The following is a 23226-nucleotide window of genomic DNA, read 5'->3' as shown; positions in this document are numbered from 1 at the left end:
TGGAGAAGGGGTGGAACAATTAGAATATAATGTAATTCATCTCAGGATGGGGTAAGTATGGGGAGTAGCTGGAGAATGGAGACCAGGAGCATCTCACCCTACTACGAAGGTCAAGATTGACTTCCTCTGAGTAGATGTCATCCAAGGTGAGTCTTAAAAATTAGTGTTGGGCAAGTGAAGAAAGAAAACCCCAGAGTGGGAAGAAAATTCCCGGCAGATGCAAGAGCATGTTTTCTAGAGGTAAGACTTGTAGCTAAGATAGTATAACATATTCATTCTTCATGAAATTGAGAGGACAGTATTTTCTTCTTCTTTTTTTTTTTTTTGAGAACTGAGTAATATTTCTCAATATTAATTGATGTAGTGCTCTTTATGGCTCTTTTAAAAAAATTTTGGGAGTTGGTCTCTAAATATCTTGGAGCTAATGATCTGCTTCCTCTAATTGTTCTTTTTGGTTTGTTTCCATCTATGTGAGAAGATTATGTCATTCTTCCTTGATCATCATGTCTCTGATTTGGGGGTGACCACCTCTTCTTTGGCATCCATGATCCTGGAGGGCTCCAACAATGCTACTTGCAGGAAGTTGCTGAGGGTGTTCATTGGAACAATAGGAAGATGAGGTAAGGCTTTTAAAACTCTGCTTTATAACTTTTTGCATCTACATTCTTAATGGGGATGTTTCTTCTTTTTTTAACCATATCACTGTAACACTTAATGAAGTATTACACAGTAGTGGGCCCACATGATTGGCCCAAAACCAAGGTTAAAAATAAAATTAAAACATAAAGTTTTTTTCTTTTTGATATTTTTCAGCTATTTCAGTAGATCTCTTTCCTCCCTGCCTAGTGTCATTTGAGAAAGTTCAAGTGACTCTATTACAGATTTCTAGCTTGAAGAATAAGAAATGTGTGCAATACCATTATATAGGAAGGAGAGTAATTGAAAAATAACATTCAAAACAGTCGTAGATAATTTATGTGTATTTGAAGATTTTGCACTTTATTATATATACCATAGATAAAAGGCTTAGAGTTTCCCCCAAAAAGATTCACTAAATTCCTTAGATGGCGTCCTTTTCTTTCCCTGGAAGAACTTTGATTTAGTAATTCTAAAGAGGTTTCTTCATATATTATTCCTGTTCAGAGCAAAAGGGCATTTGAGTATTTATTTAAACAATGCCTGTAGTAGATTTAGAAGTAGATGCCTTCTTTTCTCATCAGGACTAAATTGTGTACTATTGACAAGAAATAAAATTAAAAATACTGCATGCATCCCTCCAGCAATTAAGATTGAGAACATTTGACTGGGGGTTTTCTGGGTTTTTAGATTGTTTCACATTTCCACCTCTGAAGCGGAAATAGATTCGAAGTTATAGCAAGAGAGCACTGAGTTAGATGTAAAGAAGAACTTTGTGTGTCAGACTGATTAAACACTGGAGCAAATTAGCAGGGAAGCTTATGGAATAGCCATCTGTGGAGATATTTCAAAAATAGAATTGACAATTTTCTTCTTTGGATGATTTAGGAAATGCCCCTACTGGCAAGGAGATGGACCAAATGGGCTCTTGAAATCCTTTTTGGTTCTCTGCTCCTAAGAGTCTTCCTATACAGTTCTTGGAAGTATTTATTTCCTAAGTAGAATATAGAACAGAAAGCCTTTAGCAAAGGTAGGTCTATGTGTGTATGTGTATACATGTCTTTAGGTAGAAGAATGGCAAGGGAACATTGTATTATTTAAAAAGCAAAATTATCATTTCTTAAGCATTCATGTTTACCTATGTCAAATACATAGGACTTTTTCAGACTTTCTAGGATTTTGCTGCTTTTCTGACTTTTCACTCTCTGTCCTTTCTCTTCCTACACATCAAGTGTAGGCCTGATCTTGTGTCCTACTCTCTGCTCTCTTTTCCCCTTACACCTGTCTCTCCCAAGACAGTTTCATGTTCTCACGAGGTTTCTGTTGTGTGACTCAAAGAATCTGCATCCACAGCCATGAGCATTTCTCTGGGTTCCAAAATTGTATTCCAGCTACCTGCCAGGTATATCTCCCTGAGAAGACCTCTCAGCAAATTCAACTCAACGTGCTGCACACGGAAGAGCTGGGAGGAGAGGAGAGTGTGTCCACCCTGCCGTTCCACAGTTTCTCTTGTAGGCTCCTCAGTCCCACCCACCATCCCAGCAGTTCTTCCCATGCTCACCCTCTGAGCCCTCATCATCTCTTTAGCCTCATCTCGTACAGAAAACCTCTCCCCACCCCACCCCCAACTCGTGATCACACAGTCACAGAAACACGTGTCTGACCCTCTCTTCTGGTACCACACTGTTCTCCCAGCTTACAGCTCTGCAAGCTCATTTGATTTTCTCAAGTTGCCTATTTTTCTTTGCCTACATTTTTTCTTCTACCTTGGATAACCTTCCTATTCTGACAGTAAAAATTGTAACCCTACAATGTGACTCACATTTCCAGTCTCAGCTAATCTTTTTAGGAAACCTTACTGAATCCTTCCTCAAGTGCATTAATTGTCCCCTGTCCAAAGATCCTCAATACCTTCCTCACATGACCTTGGAAAAGGCATATAACATGAGAGGTGGATTATTCAGTATCTGGGACTATATTGTGTGTACCATATTCCAGCTATGAGACCCTGATGAGTGACCTAACCTCTCAGTGCCCAAGTTTCCCCAGTTATAAAAATGAGTATAGACATAATACTACCCCAAAGGAGTGGGAATGAAAACACTCAGCTGGGTACTAGGGAGAATAAAGAGGAGAACGGTCCCTGCAATTGAAGTGGTTATAGTCAAGTTAATAGTATGTGCAATTCTAATAACTTCAATAAACTGTGAATGTCACATCATTATAACCATCATTGCCATCATCATCATCAACACAATTAACTTTCCTTTAGTGGTTGCCATCCTGCCCAGCACTGCTCTAAGGTGAATGAATCATTAGTAGACACATAGTGAAAAATTGTATAACAATTAGGCAAAGCAAGGTCGTTGAGATCTGTTGACCTTTCTTCCTGCTAGGGCACAGCAATTCACTACAGTATATTCTTAAGTGTTTAATTGGTCTATTTTTAAATGACTGAAACTACTTGGCTCCTACCACAACCCATGAAAGATTGTCTTACAATATACTAGACAGAAGTTCCAGGAAATTTCTTTTTCTGAGTTTTACTTTTCCTCCAATCATTTCAAACAAACCTCATGTCCCATAATTTCATTATAAAGAAGTACTGTCAATGTGCACAGTTATCTCATGGCTACTAAGTTGTTTTTCCCCCTAAGATGCTATACCACATGCATTTACTCCTTCATTCCTCCAAGATATTGGTCCTCAGTAGCCAAACTTTAGTTATCTTTGAATCTATTTGTGCCTTCAAATTGCCTTCCGTTTATTTCAAGTTCTCTGGCAAACTCTCAGAAATGTAAATATCACTTTATCTGGCACAATGGTGATGATAATAAAAACAATAAAACCAATAGGAAGTAAAAGAAGAAGAATATGAAAATAATGATGCCTTCCATCAGTTTACTACCTTATAGAGTACAAAACACTTTTTACATCAATTATAGTGAAATTTCATCTTACGTGGTGATTGGGCTCTCAAACCAATATGTAAGATGAAGATTGCCTACAGTTAAAATTACCCTTAAAAATCCCTTAGGAAGTGCCACATGCAATATCAACATACCATTTCTCAATAAATCCAAAGATTTCTTTTTTTCTTCTGCTATTGGAACAGATCGTTGTTTCTTTGGTTGAGCTCCAGATGAAGCAGTTGGCTTGCGTTTAGGGACCATGTTGCATGAAAAATAAGTATCTTTAAACACTAGAATCACACTCCTGCACCATCAGGTGCTCACATGCTGAGAAGCTGCCTCAGGGAGACAGAGGCCCAGGCAGAAACAGCCCTCTGTGTCACTGTCACCCGCCGGCATGAACTCAGGGACTGGAGGGCCATGCAGAATGGCCCATGCTACTTCATACCACTTTCTAAGTCTCTGCATGTGTCTCTCTTTGCCTCTGATTCTCTTTCTCTTTCTTTTTGTGAGGTGTAAGAGGATAGGCATATAGCTGAATATGTTTAAGACAAAAAAGGCTCATGATACGCTCTTGCTGGACCCCACTTAACAACCCAATGAGCTAGATAGGGGTTCTTATCTCATTTTAAAAGTGAAAATATACTAAAGCGCAGAGTTGTAAGATTTAACAAATAAAAATACAGGATGCCCAGTTAAATTTTAATATCAGATAAACCATGCCTAATTTTATAGAATAAGTATGTCTGGTGCAATATTTGGGACACATTGTGCTAAAAATATTTTTTGTGTATCTAAAATTCAAATTTAACTGAGCATTTTGTATCTTATGAGGGCCCTCACCCAGAGGCATTACCTGACTTCAAGTCTTCTAGCTTTCACACTCCTTACCTTAGATCGCAGTGCTGCTCACATTTTGAAAGTACTAATTCTCACACTCTCCTTTGTTTACATGTGAACTACTTAACTCATCTACATTATGTTTACATTTGAAATATTTTTCAATCTGTTCTACAAAATTGCTTAATTCAAAAAAAGCACCATATAAGAATATATTTTCTTATTAAGATAGTTCATAAATTGAAACTCAGATTTGAGCTGTATTAGTCCCAATTCTTGATGAGAAATTGATTCTCTCCTTGTTTTATACTTTAAAGATGAAATACCAAGTGAATTTAATTTTAAGAAATGATGTGATTAACAGGGAAAAATTGTGAATTCAGTAAAAGCCTTTGCTACTGAGATGGAATGGAAAATGTTTAAGCCAAAAAAAAAAAAATGAAGAAAGGTCACATTGCTATATCTAATATATTGGGCTTATATTCATTATGACATCATTAATAACCAACTAGAAAGTTCTCTTTGTTTGTATTAAGGCTTCTGACTCCATTTCACAATAACTGGTATCGATGCATTTTACTGCTGCTATACACTTTGCTAGCACCAAGACTGATATATTTTGACCCAGAAAAATGTGATGCTTTAACAAGGCAAGTACAATGTTATGTTATTTTTACTATGCCATGTTACCTGGCAGGCAATTACAGCTCTGGACTTTAACATTGTTTTCCAAGAATAACAATCATCTAATGTTTAGTTTGGCTAAAACAGAAATTGTGACCGGCCACCTGTTAGAAGAAAAATAAAACATTCCTGTGGGTGGAAGATCTGAGGTAAATCATGAAAGATTTTAAGAAAGGGAGTAGCATGTTCTGTTGGCTATGATAAAAAATTGTAAGAGGTGATGAAAATTAGATAGACAAAAGTCTGAGTATTACAGGTCTTTTCATTACCCTTAAAGCGCTCCCCAAATGCTAGCATCCACGGTCAGGGATGGAAATCTCAGACATTTATGACATTTAAATTGGAACAGCTCCGGAACTGTATCTTGAACTGGTGGTCAGATTCCCTGCAGAGAATTAGGGAAGCATCCCAAGGGGGTCATGTGGCCAGAACAGCTGACTTTAAAGCCACTATTTAATCACGAAGCAAATGCATAGTAGCCTAGTGTTTATGAGCTTGTGCCCTGAAGCAAGCACACCTGGAGTAATTATTAGCTCTGCCACTTACTAACTCTGTTTCTGGGAAAGTTTTTCTCTCTAAACTTCAGTTTCCTCATCTGTAAAATGGGAATAGAAAATGTTAATCAGCGTTGTTTGGAAGGAATTAATTAAGGAATTAATGTAAGTGAAAGAGTAAAGTTCTTATTATATAGTGAATACCCAATAAATGAAGCTATTAGTATTAATGATAAGCTATACAATAAGACTTTTTTTGTTTGTCAACTCTTTTGTTCGACAAACATTTAGTGAGTGTTGTGTGATACTCTTCTAGATCCTAAAGAATGAGACTTCAACCCCAGGCTCAGACTCTCTCCCTGACGTCTTTCCACATCCTTTCCCATGCCAAGAGGTAGAAAGATAACCTAAGATTACAAAGTGAACAAACGATAGTATGGAATAATGTTTCTTGTGCCTGGAACTATATGCCTTATTGTATCTTATACATACAACATCTATGTGAGATAAGTATCATATTGCCTTTTATAGATGAGGAAACTGAAGCATGTGGAGTTTTAATAGCATATCAAAATTAGTGAATGGCAGAGCTGGGGTTTCTACCTAAGCTTGCAGGACCATGCAGTACACTCCCTTAGCCACTACAATCAGGAGAAAATGCCTGAGGGACCCTAAATAGATCCTGACATGTGAAAAAAATGGAAAGACCACATCTTTCCTCATTTCTATGGTCACTAAAATGATCTTATCTTGCATCCAGCATGAAAACTGAAAGCTAATTCAGAGTGCCATTGTGTCAATTCCCTGATTCTCTTCCATGTGTATGCATTCGTTAACATTTATCTAACTGGTCCCTCTATAGCTGATATGATCAAAATCAAAGGGTTAATGAACTAAGCCACCCTTGCTAAAAATAATCTCTGCAAAGACCACATGTGGTAATTCTAATGAGTTATTTTACAGTAAATGTACTTACAAAGATCAAGAAAACAAAGAAATAGGGTTCTCGAAGTCAAATTAAAAATCAGTATTAAAAAAGCCAATCTGGGTCCACCTAGAATACTAGATTTTAATCCTACACTATTTTTTTTCACCAAAGATAGCATTGTAATTTGTCAATGGATAGCCACTCTTAAACACCCACAGAGCAATTATATGCAAACTTCACTAAGAGGAAACTGAGGCACCAGAGGACTAGCACTGTCTTCTATTCTTGAGGAGACTTTAAATCAATAGTAAGTAAAATCCAAAGACCCTGCCTTGCCACCTGTTTCTGTAGATTTCAGGTAGGAGTATTAATTTCCCTACTTCCATATATTATCTTTTCATAATTATTTTTATATAGTCATATATTTTGCAGGAAATAGATTCTGGGGAAATACAACATACAATACTCAAACATGAAATGAAAAATATGAGATTCCAAATGAAACAAGGAATCTTTCAGCTGAGGAAAAATCTGTGTTCAGGTCAATCACAGCTCGGATCTTATGATGAGTCCTTCTGTGTGGGGGACAGCATTTGTGAAGACATCGGACGTATCACTAACGACAAATGAAAGGAATGCTCGGTCAACATACTTCTTTAAATGTTATACAGAGGAACAAAAAGCAAAGTAAAAATGGGAACGCTACATCTTCACATTATTCCCACAGTGGCTTATTATCAACAGAGCAGCTAACTGGATATCTCTCCTGGCACCCCTGTACCCAAAACAGTCATTTAAACACTCAACAAAATAAAGGAAAGTAGGAGGTCATGCTGAAAAGGGCATTTTTAACAATGAAGAAATATTCGCTTTATAAGCAAAGCCTGCCTAGGCGTTCATGCTTTACCTTTTTCTTTCTCCTTCACTCTTCTTCCACCCCACGCACAGCCATTCCGTTCTCAGTCTTAGCAATTATTCTTGCTTCTCTTTTCATCCTCTCGGACATCCATTTAGCACTCCAATCAGCATTTCATGACCTCATAACTTTCTTGGGTTTTTTTCCTCCTGTCTTTTTTATTGTTTTAGTTTCCTGTTTTCACTGCTCCTAGTCCACACACCCTAATCTGCACAAAACACTCGAGAGCCTCCAGCAAGCACATTGCACATCCATTTCCTCTCACTCTCTGGGGTGTGTGTGCTGGTGAGGCCACAGGACATTCGAATGGACTCTTAAAAGCTATTGGTGGTGAAGAAAGGGATCCTGGCATGAGACGCAGTGTCTGAACGGGCTTTGAACACTGAAATGCCCTCTGTACATGAGATGGGTATCCTAATTTGGCAGCTCCAGATGTGTTTCAACTCAGAATATCATATGAGATGGCAACTGGGAGCAAGGCCTTCTTATTGATCTGATGTCATGGCCCAGCCCTTCCCCTTCTCTGTGCCTCAGTGTTCCCAACAATGAGATGAAGGATGCTCAAAGTCTGGACTCTCTAGAGGGAGGACAGGTGCTAACAAAGTGAAGAAAAGAGAAGGGACAACTCATTCTGCTGAAAGCAGGACATGCCATATTAGCAAGGAACCAAATGTGTGGGGATGCTCCCTAATCCTTTTAAACATCTGTTTGGGGCACGAAATTTGAGTAACATCGAGGTTAACTTTGCTTTGCTTTTAGTCGATTTCTCTTTTCTAGCAAGCACTGATAGGCAGTTACCAACCCCAGGTCCTTAAATGTCACTTAGCTTCAAAATGAGAGGACAATGATTGAGCAATTCTCTGGTGGCTAAAGCTGCGTTTTTAGAGCTGACTAATGTTCTGAAGTTGATTAAATGGACAAAGCCAACTGCATTTTCTTCTTTAGCAAGCCAGTGAGAATGCACGGAGGCTGATGGACAAAGAGTGAGGAAGGAGAAGAGGAGGGAGGGGTGAGGCAACGAAGGGAGAAGCGAATTGAAGGGAGAGAGGGAAAACAAAATAAAATATGTTACCATAAAAATGCTAGAATATCAAAGGAAACCATTTAGCAATGAAAGCGTGAAGCAGCTCTGCTGCAGCAGAGACACAGCTGGTAGCATCTCCTCCTCCTGGGTTCAGCCAGTGGGCATTACTGTGCGGAATTACTTTAGAATTCTCAGTATTGTTTAACATTGACCAATAGCTTTCGGGAAGGCTTAGTATACTTTAGGAATCTTCCAGGGAAGCAGCATTTAGGAATATTTTTATCTAACTGAAGGTAAAAATAAATAAATAAACAACAACAAAAAAGCCCAAAGGAGAAGCTGAATTTTTGAGATTAGTAAATATACATTAAAATGATATCAAGTGACAGCAGCATAGCTTCAAAGAACATGCCGTTTTGAATTGAGCAAAAAAATAACTTGATCAGTGTCTGGAAGGGCATATTATCTATCAGCATATCATTGGGTTGAGTTTCACTGGCAAGCAGAGAAATTTCCTCCTTCCCCCTGTGAAGTGCCGCTGTGGAGAGAAGCATTTTCAAATTAGTTTTACTAAGGATCATCAGTGAACAATTTGCAACTCCCAATCAATGGTTTCTAGCAGTGTTGTAACAGAGGTATGTCATCTCAGGGCACAATGCATAGTATTCCTAATCGAATGGTGATCACACACAGATAAATTTAGTTCTGTTCTTTTCTGTATTGGAGTATTGAAATACACCAGCACTTGAATTTTCAGAGTGACTTAGATAGGATGGGAGCTTGTCAAATGAAAGTAAATTTATGAGATTTTAAAAACATTCTTCTCACCCTTAAAAAAAAATGAGCAGGTTATGTGAGTCCACGTTGAAGCAGAATTTTATAGCAATAAATTAATGTCAGTTGTTTTTTCATTGACTTTTGTTTAGTCAAGTGGGTCTCAGACTTTTCTTGATTAGGAGCATATTCCATAAAGTCAAAAAATTTGTAGGTCACATTTATCACTTTCTCTGAAAAATATTAATAGAAATACTAAAGTATACAAAAATATAGACTTAAGTATACACATACATATACTTAAAAATAGTGAAATAATTTCGAAGAGCAGTGTACTGCTCAATGTTTCATAAATGGACTTATACATATTATGTATGTCAAAAATAGACATTTAGACAATTACATTCTATGTTGTCAATATAGACAATGACATTAAATTATAATAATACCATTTTGAATAGACCTACAGAAATTTTTGGTTTTGTGGTTAAGAGTTGTTCATTGATCATGCTTTGATAGTAATCAATTTTATGAATTAAAAGTATGAATTAATTATACTGAAAGATTGTATAATCCAATGAAAGGAACCCAGAATTTGAAATCAGAAGCTCCATGTTCAAGACCTAGAAATACTGATTTTGAATGTAGGATCGTCAGCAAGTTCTGTAATAACACTGAGCCTCAATTTCCTAATCAATAATTGGGGGTACTTGCTTTATAGCTTAATGCAAAGATTAAAAGAGATAATATATATTAAAAGTATTAATGTAAAATGAACACACTAAGGAAATAATCATTATATTATAATTACTAATGATAAGCAATAATTTATTTTATTTAAGGAAAGTTGCCAAAAAAATAAAATCTCTCCATCTTCCACCTTGTTGCAAAAATGCTTAGCACCGATGTCAAAATATTTGTTAAAGAGAAGAAAGAATCTATAAAAATTTCAAATAATTGTTGCTTAAAATAAAAATTTTTTTCTTTATGGAGATATTAAAGTATCTATAATTTGTTTTTTCTTCCCCCCAAAAGAGAAAAGAAAATATTTTTAAAAGCATGCCAACATCTTTCCCTCAAAAGAAACATAAGATGTGAATGAAGCCTAATCAAATACATTATTGTTTTGAAGGATGCCATACAACTTAAGCATAGAGCTGCTCAGAGTTTCAGAGCAGCCAGGTCACTTTTATTTTTTGGAGCTTCCTGATTTATTAAGAGAACACAAAACTGCCAAAACTGGCTCTCAAAAACTGTGGTATATTCTAGCCCTCTATATGTAGCAAAGTAATACTTCAAGAAACACAAACATAATACACTATGTGTGTATGTGTATCCCTTTAGCACCTCTGGATGACCATGAGGTGCTGAATAAATGATTCTCTGCCCTGTTCCAACTGTGTCCCCACCTGCAGTAGCCCAGAGTTAAGCACATTATTTTTATGATACAGCAGCCAAATTTGAGTATGGAATATGTATCAGGTAGCTGCAAATCTGCTCCTCCAAATGGATAACACTGCTGCTTCCGATAGTCTAGTCCAGCCAGAATTATCTGGGTTCACCAGAAAAATGCAGTGTGTGTGAGCAGCATCCTAGATGTGCCTCTCTTTGTATCAGCCTCGGCAAGAATGAAACAATTTCTTTTATTTCAAAGAGAGTGAAGACCAAGTCACTTCCATCGTATATATTTTAAAGCGAAGAATGAACTAAAGCAGCCTGTACATTTATTTGCCTTCCGTATCCACATGACACAACTTTCACACGGCTTTTATTTATGTGACCTCAAACTAATATTCTTTGGAAAAGTGATTTTCTCTCCACGGACTTATTGCTGTAAGTGTACATATGAGGAAGGAAAAAGGACCTGACACACTAATATCCACATCCCTTCCAACCACCTCAATGCCAAGAAATGCACTGAATCTTTAAACGGACCTCCCACATTCTCGATAGGATGTTTTCTGTGCATGGTGATCCACAAATATTATCATTCCATGACAATGCAGTTTCATCAAGGTACGTCTCAATCCGTGGGATACGAGTCCCACACAACAGACGGAGAATTTGGCGCAGTTCTGCGCACGCTGCGTGTGTTACTTACTGGTTATATTGCAGTGGCCACACTGAGTCCCGTATGGCGCCGTATTAACGAATGGCATGCAAGCACCTTCTGTTGAAACATCTGCGACAGGGAAATTTCAGGCATTTTTCCAGATAATTTTTGTGCTCTGGACCAAATTTTCATTAGGACTATAAAACCTGGCAAGCAGTATTGTTGTGTATGATTTTTTAATAAACTGGGACATGCCTTTGTTAAAGGAGTGAGGAAAAGGGCTCTTCAGAGACTCCTTTCTATTATAAAAAGTTCAGAAAACATATGACAGCTCACAAAATAACATCTCCCAACTTTTTTTTTTTTTTTTTAAGCACAAGGTTCCAGGCTTTCGTAGACATATAAATAAAATTCACAGTTTTGGATGCAAACGCAAAAATGCAGATTTTCACATCTTGGAGTAAATGATTTCAACGGTGGCTTTTCTTAAGCACATGTTTGTTAAGAATGCATACAGCCAACAGAGATGATTTTATGTATTTAATTTTTTATTCTGGCTGCCAAAAAATCTGTGTAAGAGTTTGTACTTGCTTTAAAAGACACCATGTCTCAGAGTTCGGAAAAAATGAAAGGTTTGGGCACATGCCTATTTGTACTCATAAACAATGCGAACTTAACAACTAGTATTGTTCATTTTTCTCACTAGTTAAAATATTGGTTTTTCCACTTCTTTCTTCACTGACAATAACCACCCTATCACAGTAATGGAGACTAGAAAAACTCCCTTTTGTAATTCTTTAATTCCCTGTGCCCTGCTACAAACACTAATGCAAAACAAACATGCTTGGCAGTAAATATGTGCATTATCATTATGTAAATAGGCATGTTATCATTATACTTCGATGATGTTGTTCTTTGTAAAGGCGTTTTTCCTTTCTAAATATATTATCCAATTTAAGTTATAATGCATATTATACCACTGGGGCTGTACAAACACTCTAGATCAAGGAGAATTAGTAGACTGTATATAACAAAATGTTTACCACCTATGCATATGGCGCTTGGTGCTGAGACTACCAAACAAACAGACTAATGCTGCTTCACATTGTTCAATTCCACCACAGCAGTGCACAGAAGCCTTTGAGATTAATATCCATCTTGCTGTTCAAATTGAGTACCACATTATGACATTTTATATTGACAACATTATAAGCTGAGATGATACATTTTAAACTCGATGAGATGAATGATCTAGTATAGCAGAAAATAGGCTGCATATCTGAACCTTATATGAACTAGGAACGACTCATGTCACAGTCTGTTTGGAAATGTTACAATGTTTGCATAAATCCATTGCTTATGCATAAGCACCAGGGAACTGGGATCCTGAGGCAGGCAGTAATCTGTAAAGTTCTTGTGGTGCTTGATAAGCATGCAAGATGCATCTTACATTCTCCTTGGTGAATTGCAAATGTTTATGTAAGAAAGAGCATATAGTACATATCGAATGAAAAGATCAACGCAGATTTCTTCAGTAGGAATTGGAAGAGAACATAGCAAAATGAAGGCCCTAGTACATGATTTAATTTACTTAGGCTCCTAAAAAGCAAAACTCACCAAAGAAATAGATTTTTGGTCCTATTATTTGTCTTCACATTCTGTAGTTGTCAAAAGTATTGGACATATATCAACCATTTATTTTACCTTTATTTTACCTATAAAGACATCGCAGTGCCCATAATTAAAGATGATGATGTTCCTTTGCTTCCATTATTTTCTTTTTTATGGAGCAAGTAAGCTGTTAACACTAAAACAACAAGATAATTATAATATTTATTCTTTGTTTGTTTGTTCAAATAATGCTGTCAATGTTTTCATAATGTCTCCTAAAGGAGCATGGTATTTGACACATAGTTAAACTGATAAGAGCTGGAACAGCTTGAAGATTCAATTTCTGTACATTTAAAACTCATTAGCATTACAATCTGATTTACAGGGTTCCAGAAGAAATAAATTAGCGATGTTTTTTATTTGTTCACCTCACCCTTTCCTAAGTACTAGTTCCGTGTGAAGCCTTTTTTCTTTTTAAATATGTTATTTAATTTTAGTTATCATGCACAGTATATTCCTGGGGCTGGAAATAAACCTATGATGGCTTTGAGCAGTTTCAAATATTCAACATATACATCAGAATTTTTGCTTTGACCCAAGAAAAGACCATTTTTATTTTATCATCATGTTAATGTTGGGTATGAGTTGAGCTGTGGAGCCGGTGGGCAGAGAATGTGTGAGCATTCATATAACGTGCTAGACACAGTGTTTTGTTAGGTCTTCACTTGGACAGGACCACTCTCCTTAACTCCAGGCCTTTGTGCCTGTTGTCCTTTCCCCCAAACACCCTCTCTCTCTCTTTCTCGCTTTACCTGGCTCATTTCTAGTTGTGTTAGTTTTCCAGGGTTTCCATAACAAAATACCACAAACTAGGTGACTTAAACATCAGAAATTTATCCTTTTCACAGTTCTGAAGCCTGAAAGTCCAAGATCAAGGTGCCATCAGGATTGGTTTCTGATGAGGCCTCTCTTCCCTGCTTGCCAATGACTGCTGCCTTACTGTGTCCTCATGTGGCCTTTCTGTATGCACATGGAGGGGTGGGAGGGAGAGAGAAAGAAAGAGAGAGAAAGCAAGTGATTTCTGGTGTCTTTTCCTCTTAGAAGGACACAAGTCCCATCAAATTGGGGCCCTACCCTTAGGGCCTCATTTAACCTTAATTATCACCTTAAAGACCTTACCTCCAGTATAATCACATTGGGAGTTAGGTCTTCAACATGTGAATTTTTGTGGGGCACAATTCAGTCCAAAACACTAGTCATCCATCAGGTCACAGCTAAGATTTGCCTTCCTCCTGGGAACTCTCCCTAATGCTAAAGTCTGGATTAGGTGGCAGCTTCAAATTAACCCAGGGGTCCAGTACCATTTTGCATACTCATAGCAGCAGGCCTGGTATTCTTCCTACTTTCTGACCATGGGGTATAGTTATGAGTTGGAATACTGTTTTGGAGAACATACTATATAAATTAAACGTGTGAATCAAGGCCCCTGACCAGAATGTGAAAAATTTATGGGAGGTTCCCTCTATGAGAGTAAACCTACTTTTTGCATTTGTGAAAATACAAAGTGAGCACTGAAAAACTCATAAGTAGGGAGTTAGAATCCATAGAAAGTGGGGTTACAAAGGTTAAAAAAATGTCAGCATGTCAGTTGATGCTTGTGGGCCTGATTGGGTTGATGGAGAAGACTTAGAAGTCTCATAGGTGAATATGGCTCAGACTGGAGCAGATCGAGGGCAGCGCAGGAAGCTGCCAGTCACTTCTCTACACTCTCATCAAGATCCATGAAGTCAGATGCAGGCCTGTGTCCCTACTCTCCTTCTGAGTCACATATTGTTTCATCCTTTCCTTGAAGAATGAGTAGGAACATGCCATCCTCCAGTGGGTTCATAAACTTGAACCGACCATTAATGTAGTCATTGCCATTAATGGGAGGTTCATTTCAGAAATCCTGTCTAGCTTCTGACAAGCCCTTAGGGGAGGGTGGTGGCCACTCACATATTTGAGCTTCTTCACAGGGTCCCTCTGAGGAAGCCTTGCTACCTCTTCCTTCTTGAGATTAACACTGTAATTAAGATTGTATCAGTGTTGAACAAGACTTGGTGACCTTATAGAGTTTTGTCTAGATCAGTTAAATTACATAAGTAGCTGAGAGACTCTCTTTACAGTAGAAACATGGAGAGAAGTGGTTCTCTTCTCTAAGGGACATTTAGCAATGTCTGGAGAAATTTGGGGTAGACAGTACTTGGGAGTAGGCAGGGAAGATGGCAGTGGCATCTAATGGGTAGAGGCCAGGGATGTTGTAAAACATCCTCCAACACACACAACACCCCCACAACAAAGGATTATCCAGCCCCAGATGTCAATAGGGCCAAGCTCAGAAATTCATCTCTACAGATGTTAAAAATTGGGCTTCGGACTAAAAATGCTACTTAGAAAATTATCCAAGGTTAAGTTTACACACCTATAAAATGAGAATAAAAATATTCATTTCTTAGTTCTGTTATAAAGATTAACTGAGATAACATTTTCAAATACTTATTGTTAGTTTAGCATGAACCAGGTGCTAAACTAACTCTAAAGTGCTGCCTGCAGTGACTCATGCTCAGAAAGCACCGAATAAATGTAAGCAAAAACTGTGATACATTTCTAAATCAATAAACAAACTGCTGAAATTATATATAAGGCATTCAGACTAGATTGTGGACTCGTGTGTGGCCTGTGTGTGTGTGTGGGTGCACATGTGTGTGTTGGGGGTGGTGGGTGTGTGTGTTAGACTGGGAAATTGTCTGTGATCACTCTGTTGTTCTGAAAAGTGAAACTATCCTAGGATGTATGAGAGAAGGGAACACAAATCACCAGACAGGAAAATCCCAGTTATGTCCCAGTTTCCTCTCTTGAGAGATCAGTGGGCTCTGGGGACAAGGCAGAAGCAAGTGACAAGGGAGAAGACCAGAAGGTTTGGGCGGCAAAGAAAGAATAGAAGGGTCTGGTGTGGGGTGTTGGGCTGTTGGTATGTGCAGGACAGTGAATATCAATTTATATCCAGAACTAACCAAATCCTAAAGGGAATTTTAATTGTTTTTAAATTACCAAATATCAGAATATACAAAATTCCTGAAAAATCACTGGGTAATTGGACCTAGTATTGGGATTATTAAAAAGCTGGAAGGTTTTCTAATCAGGACAACCATAAAATGACTAGCTTTTAAGAGCCATCCTATACCCATTTACAAAAAAGAAATTATCTTCTCAGAGTGTTGTTTTCTTTTTTTTTTTCCTTTTCCCCCAACTCAAATTTATTTCTTTAACTGACAAGCTCTCCCAGAAGTGGAGATCTTGAAAGGAAGCAGAGCTCAATTCCAAACCCACAATGGTCACCCGGCGCCTGTGTTTCCCCTAACTCCTTTAAAGTGGAACTCACATTTCAAGAAAGGGGGAAAAAAAATACAAATGCTAGAGAAGCCTTTTATAAACAAGCCATTTAAACTTCAGAGACAATTAGCCCCCTGCCCGTTTTTTTAACTTGTGGGTTTCAGAGCCTTGGCTTTCTTGATAATTTACTTTGGAAATTCTCGGGCCTGTTAGACCGGCCTGGGTGAGTTCTGCCTGCACATGTGTGGCTGCTTAGAGACGTCGAGATGCCATGGTCAGTTTGACGAAGTGTACATAAGCTTTTGGCACCACATATTTGCAATCTCGTGGACGGTCAAGGAGGCGCCTGTTATAAAAATACACAGTGAAGCACAACTGAAGGACTGCTCTTTCTCAAAGACGGACGTAATGCATTCCTTCTGTTTAGGCTCATTTTCCAGCCTTTCACATTCTTTGTGAACAAGAGTTATAAAACAACCCTGATGCAGGCCAATTATTTTTACTTTGAAGGCCATTAATCAAGATTGACTAAGAAAATGAAGACAGCTAAGCAAAATTTCATATGTGACTAGAGTGAGATTAAAATAAAACCAGATGGGATGGACAGAGACACTGAGTATTTTTTTTTTTTTTTAATTTTTGGACTTGTGTAATAAATGTCTTTTACAAATTACAGCACTCTTATTTTCTTACAGTAAATCAAATCAGGCCATAATGTACAAGTGCTCTCATTGCTGAAATGTCAAAAATAGAACCTGCCTTGTTCTTGTAGAGTAATTCCTCAAATCTAAACCAGCAGTGCAGGCTAACAGTCTATAAACCATCTACCTGTGTACAATCAGAACTGTACCTGATGGATGGGTTTCTTATGGCCTCAGAGCAAGCCACAGAAATCTCACCATGAAATGCTTAGAGTTTTGGATCAGAGCTGTCAAGTAGTCCGGTGCCTTATAAGTTAAGAAAAGGTGAGTTCAAGACCTGTTAAATATTCCAGATTCTCTGTTATGAAAATGACAAGGGAAGGTCACAAATTCTACCTAAAGACTTTAAAATTATATTCCCTGAGATCTTCAGAATCTGATATCACTAGTAGCTTCATTATTTTCGTCACATAAATATACATCTTGAAATACACACCTTATAAACAGAATAGTAAAATATGTATGTTTCAGAAATAAAGTGGAATTTTCCTCCTGAATTTTTGTCACCTCTTTTTTTCCCTGATGTTGCACGGATAGCAAGGTTCTATCTCCCTGGCTTCACACAGCAGCAGTATCTTCCCACAGTGAGAAAATGACTGAAAATAACCAGCTGTTTCGGGATCTTTATCAAAACACACACCATAATCCTAAAGAATTCTTCCCCATTTAGCACTGGCAGGTTAAAAAGTCTGCTTAGGAAATGAGACTAAACTTTCTTTTCATAACACTCAATGAACCATTTCCACAATATATTTAGAGAGGACATATGCATTTCTTAAAACAGATTCAAAATAATCTGTAAAGAAAATGAAGAAAAAGTTCAACTATGGTAAATTTTCTTAACTCTTCTGATGCTTCCTTTTCAAGATGCAGCAGGCATTTTGAGTTTAAAAAAGAACTTTTTTTTTCCAAATTCTTTTCCTGAGGAAAATAAAAATCAGTCAAGCCACGAGAAAGAAGAAGAGTGCCCACTGCCTCCCCTACAAGTTTCTAAACAAAGCAGAAAACATTTGTTCAAAATTCCTCAGAGAAAAGTACAACTCCCTATACATAGTTATACCTTAGTTAATGCAATAGATTGTGATTCTAAAAGATCACATTGACATTGTGTGTGTGTGTGTGTGTGTGTTTTAAGCAAGTTTGCCATTGAATTCCTTCTTATTTAAAGTCTCCTGGTGAATCCTTCTGCAAATAAAGTTTCTTGTTGATATTATATATGGAGGCTAACATCAAGAAATATAGCTCAATTAAATTGGCATAAATAAACTTCTGAAAGGCATCTATTTTTAAAAGTTCAGATTTATGTGGATTTCTTGATTAGTGACTGTGGCAGCCAGACTGACTCTCCACAATATGCTTATTTGTAAATCCAGGAATAAAGCACTCTACACACTGATCTGTCTCTAACTCATGCAGCATATTACCAGCGGGATTTTCTGCCATGACCTCAAACAATATACCAAATCCAAATTCAATACCTGGTTTTATTTTTGGTAAAAACTAGAAACTAGCTACTTATCTCAGGGTCCAAATATCTGTCAATTTTAACTTCATCTTCCAAACCTAAATCTTAGAATCCCTAAATTTTAACATTTTAGAATTCGCTTTAAAATCCCAAACACCAAGTTACCATCCTTCACTAGTCCCCCCACACCAAGTACTGTCTGTGCATCCTACCATGCAGTCAAGACTTCCCAAGAGTCCCATACAGAGGACCTGGCCATCCGGGGAGATATGCCAAGGGAATGGTGCTGCTACTATATTAGCCTTCTAAGCAAAGACCAGAAACTCACACTAAAGTTTTAAGAAACAGAGCAGAACAGATGAATTTAGCATGGCCAAAAGAGGAATTGTTAATTCTCCCTGCACCTCACTCATAGTATTTGCTATCTTCTACTTCCATCATTCCTTTTCAAGCCAAAGAATTTAGGAATTATTCTAGATTCTTCTCTTTCCTTATCCACATCTAATCCACCAGTAAATGCTACCAACTCTGCCTTCAAAATATATCCCCACTCCCAGCACTTGTCTACTACACACTATTAAAATTCTAGTCAAGTCCCCCATATCAGCAATCTCTCACCAGGACCATAGCAACAGATCACCCCCTGGTGTCCCTGCCTGTCCTCTTGCCCTTGTAATCAATTCTCAAGAGAGCAGGTAGAGTGTTGTTTTTTTTTTTTTTTAATGGAAATTAGGTCTTATCTTATATTCCTCTTGCAAACTTTCCAGTTGTTTTACTTTCTAAATAGAGTAGCATTCTAACTCATAACAGTGGCTTACACAACCTTATCTCATCTGGCCTCTGCCTACCCTTATGATATTAGCTCCTTCCACTTTTACTGTGGTTCATCACATTCAAGCCCGGCTGGCCCTTGCTTGTTACTGGATCAAGCCAGGTTCATTTCTGTCTTGGGACCATTGCATTAGGTATGTCCTGTACCTGGAATACTCTTTCCTAGTATTTTGCATGGCTATCTTCTTGTTGTCTTTCAAATCTCTGTTTAAATGTCACCTCCTCAGAAGAGACACTCTAACATTTTGCCTAAATTTCCCCCAGTCACTCTCTGTCACATTACCTTATTTTAATTCTATGCTCTTTTTCCTATGGATATATTCATGTGTTTGGTCACTGTCTATCAACAATAGAACATATGTCTCATTAGGGCAAGGTCCCTGTCTCTCTTGTTAGCTGCCATATTTCCAGCACTAGATTGTGTGTGGCCTTTAACAGGAAAATATTTAGTTTATTGAATAAATGAAGGAATGAAAAATAGGAAAAAAATTAAGTCGGAACACAAAAAAATGGGAAGTAGAAATGAAATAAGTAGAGATAAAGTTGATGCTTCTTTCAGAGACTAAGTCCATAAATACGGGGCCTCCTCAGTGGCTTCCCCTTTATATGGTAAGAGTTTGTTTTTAAAGGGTCAAAGTCACACTAAATATAATCAATTACTCCGTGGGAATGCCTTTTCAAATCCTTCCCTCTTGACATTTCCGGCTCTGTCCGTTACCTCTATTCTCGTTCTCTGTGCTTTCCTGGCTGGGCCACTTTGTTCTGATCTTGTCTATCCCCAGTCTATCCTGTACACTGGTGCAGAATTAATCTTACTAAAACAATTTTGCATGATGTCACCTTCCAGCTCAAAACGCTCTTCAAGTGGTTCTCATTATCTAAGAGTAAAGGTCAAACGCTTTAGTTTAGCACACAAGACGGTTGGATTGCAGGCAGACACCCTCCCAGCCTTATCTCCCAGGGCTACCAACAGGAATCCAGGCCTAGTCAAGCCAGACTCCCCAGCCCCTTGAATGCACGCTGCTCACTCCCCATCCTGCTCGTGTAATTCACCCTGATTAAAATCTTCTCTTCCTCTTCTACTTTGCTGTTGACTGGTGACCATAGTCCAGACAGAATCCCAAAGGATGTTTTTTAAATCCTAAAGTGCTTATTACTATTCTTTACTGTATCTTTGGCCATTATCACACATTACTTCTAAATGATCATTATTTTCTCTTTTATATAAGTCTTAGTTTCTTTGAAGACTGAAAACATATTTTGCTTTCTCCCTACATTCAGCCTCCAACTTTGACAGTGAACATGTTATTGAAAATATTACAGAGAATACATTTTCTCAGCTGGAAGAGGGGGATGATAATAGCTCATTTTTAGATTGTCTAGAAGAATTAAATGAGATAATGCCTGTCATAAGCTTAGCACAGTGCCTGACATATACAAAGTTTTGTTATATTAGTCCATTGCAAAGACACAGATTAACAAAAGGATTGACGATTTTTAGAAACCACATAAAACACAGCTGATTATGATAGGGATGTATGTACACTGCAAGTACAACTCTCCAATACATATCTATGGTAGACACAAGGAAATCTTTTTTAAGAGGGTGTTATTTTTGATTTCTAGTACAAAACTATATTTTTGTAACCTGACCCAATGATTCTTACCTGATTTTTCAACCAAAACGCTATAGAAAATCTGGTTAAAGCTCTTGACTCTCTTCCTAAGAAAATACACATACATACAACATTTGGTATATAACTTCAGAGAGTTTCATTGCCCATGAATTTCTGGGGGTCTGTTCAACTTTTTTCAAGTCATGAAGTCTAATGTCAAGAAACCCAATGTCAAGACTCAGGTCACTATCCCCATTCTTGGCACTCTGACAATGCTGCATTGATAACCAAATGCCCATCTACAGAAGAATGCATGAACCCATGAACTTTTTAATTTTTTTTATTTGGTAAAATTAAATGAAGTAAAAGAAAACCTAGATAATAAAGAAATATGTTTCTTAACATTTTTTGCAACAAGTGTACTACAATGCTGTCACATTGGGTTTCAAAAACATGGACCACTCACTTTCAGTTATTTCTTTTCTACACATGAGATAGGAGCTACAATGTCAAATGAGATCCCAAGTTTACCTTCAAATTTGGGATTTTAGTGATGGTGAACTTTTTTTTTCCCCCTTTGTTTTCCTTCCCTCCTGACTGCCTTAAAGTTATTAAATACTTATTCTGTGCCATGCAGTTTGCTAAAATAGGGCAGGTAGTAATAAGCAACACAGTTTCTACCCTAACAGATCTTATAGTCTCTTGGAAAATACAACACTAATAAATACTTATATAAATGAATATGTACTCGCAATATAATATGTGCCAAGAAGGACAATTATTGGTTGTTCCAAGAGCATATAACTAGAGGAGATAAACTAGTTTAGGGGTCAGAGAAAGTCTCTTGGAGAAAGACACATTTTAACTGAAATTTGAAGACTGAGTAGGAGTCAACTAGATGAAGTATGTGGAATGAGGGGTTTGGGGTGGTGCATTAGAAGAGTCACCAAGGTAAGGAAGAACATTCTAGGAACTCAAAGAACATCAGTGCCACTTGAAGGTGGGAGAATTATGGAAGGTATTATAAGGCACGTATTTACGTTAGGAATAATTCTGATTCCAACTTGCAGAAGATCAGTAATGGTGGTTTAAAACTGTGTTTAATTTTTCTTATATAACAGAAATTTTAGAGATAGCCAATTACCTGCACTGGTTCAGCTCTCCATTGATATCAGCAGACACCCAGATTGTTTCCCGACCTTCCTCACTTCATGATTGGTGCATTGTCTTTCATCTTCATGCTTGCCACTTCATGGTCATAGGATGGCTGCTGAAGCCCCAGGCATCACAGCCATATTCAAGGAAAGAAGAAATGAAGGAAAAGTGGCAGCATCTCTCTGTTTCACATGAAAAAGTAAAAGTCTTCTCAGTCCTCAGAAAATTTGTAATTATACCTCAGTGGTCAGAAATATGTTGCATGCCCCCTTTTAACTACAAGTGCAGAGACAGCTGGGGAAGTGAGTATTTAGCTTTTCCAGCTTCTCTGGAGAAGGTAGGTAAGGGAGACATGAGAGATGGACTGACATAGGGCTAGGCAAACAATATTACCTGCCTTTCATAAAAAGGGCTTTGTTCTTTATCTTAAAAAACAAAAATGAGTGAAGTCATTAAGGTCTCTAATTTGAGAAGTAACATCATCATTAAAAAAATTTCTCAGGCTGTCATTGGGAAAATTGACAGGAGGGACAAGAGATGATATGAGGTGATAGAAAGACAAAGACTGAGACTTGAACTAGGGTGGTGGCGTGGAGTGGGGAGAAGAGGGATTTGGGAGATAGGAGGTCTAGAATGCTTCTACATGCCTAGGATAGTTATGTATATAGCAAAGGCAATCACGTGTCACATGTGTGAATTCACTTTAAAACTATAAATTTTTATACCAAATTAGTATACTTTAAGGTCAGAATTTGACTAACCTGTTATTAAGATACATGTTGTCCTTGAACTTAAAACTCCTCTTTATTAGTGGAACCCCCAAAAGATATAAAATCTGGTCGAATCATTTGGCAAGACAAAATTACTTTCTGATCCTTTTTCCTTACAGAAGTCAAAACTGCACTTCTATGTAGTGATGTAGAAAAGTCAAAAAATACCCCAAGGCCAACTGTATTTGCTCCCTCCAGCTTAATAAAATAATTGTGCTTTTGTGCTCTTACCAAGGAAAACCCAAATGCAGCAGATAAAGGATATTCTTAAACACATGAGGGAAAGCTTCAGTCTCCTTTAAGTAAAGCAAATCATTCTACAGGAAAAAAAAAAAAAAAATGGGCCGTGGGGTGGTGTGGAGGGAATTAAACTCACATTCTAACATAAATCTCATAGAAAAAATATTAGAATTTCTCAGGGTTTTCTATAACCGCTACTATTAG

Source organism: Lemur catta, chromosome 9 (assembly GCF_020740605.2).
Source record: "Lemur catta isolate mLemCat1 chromosome 9, mLemCat1.pri, whole genome shotgun sequence".
Taxonomy (NCBI): domain Eukaryota; kingdom Metazoa; phylum Chordata; class Mammalia; order Primates; family Lemuridae; genus Lemur; species Lemur catta.
The sequence above is the reverse complement of the archived record's forward strand: the minus strand, read 5'-3'. Positions refer to the sequence as shown.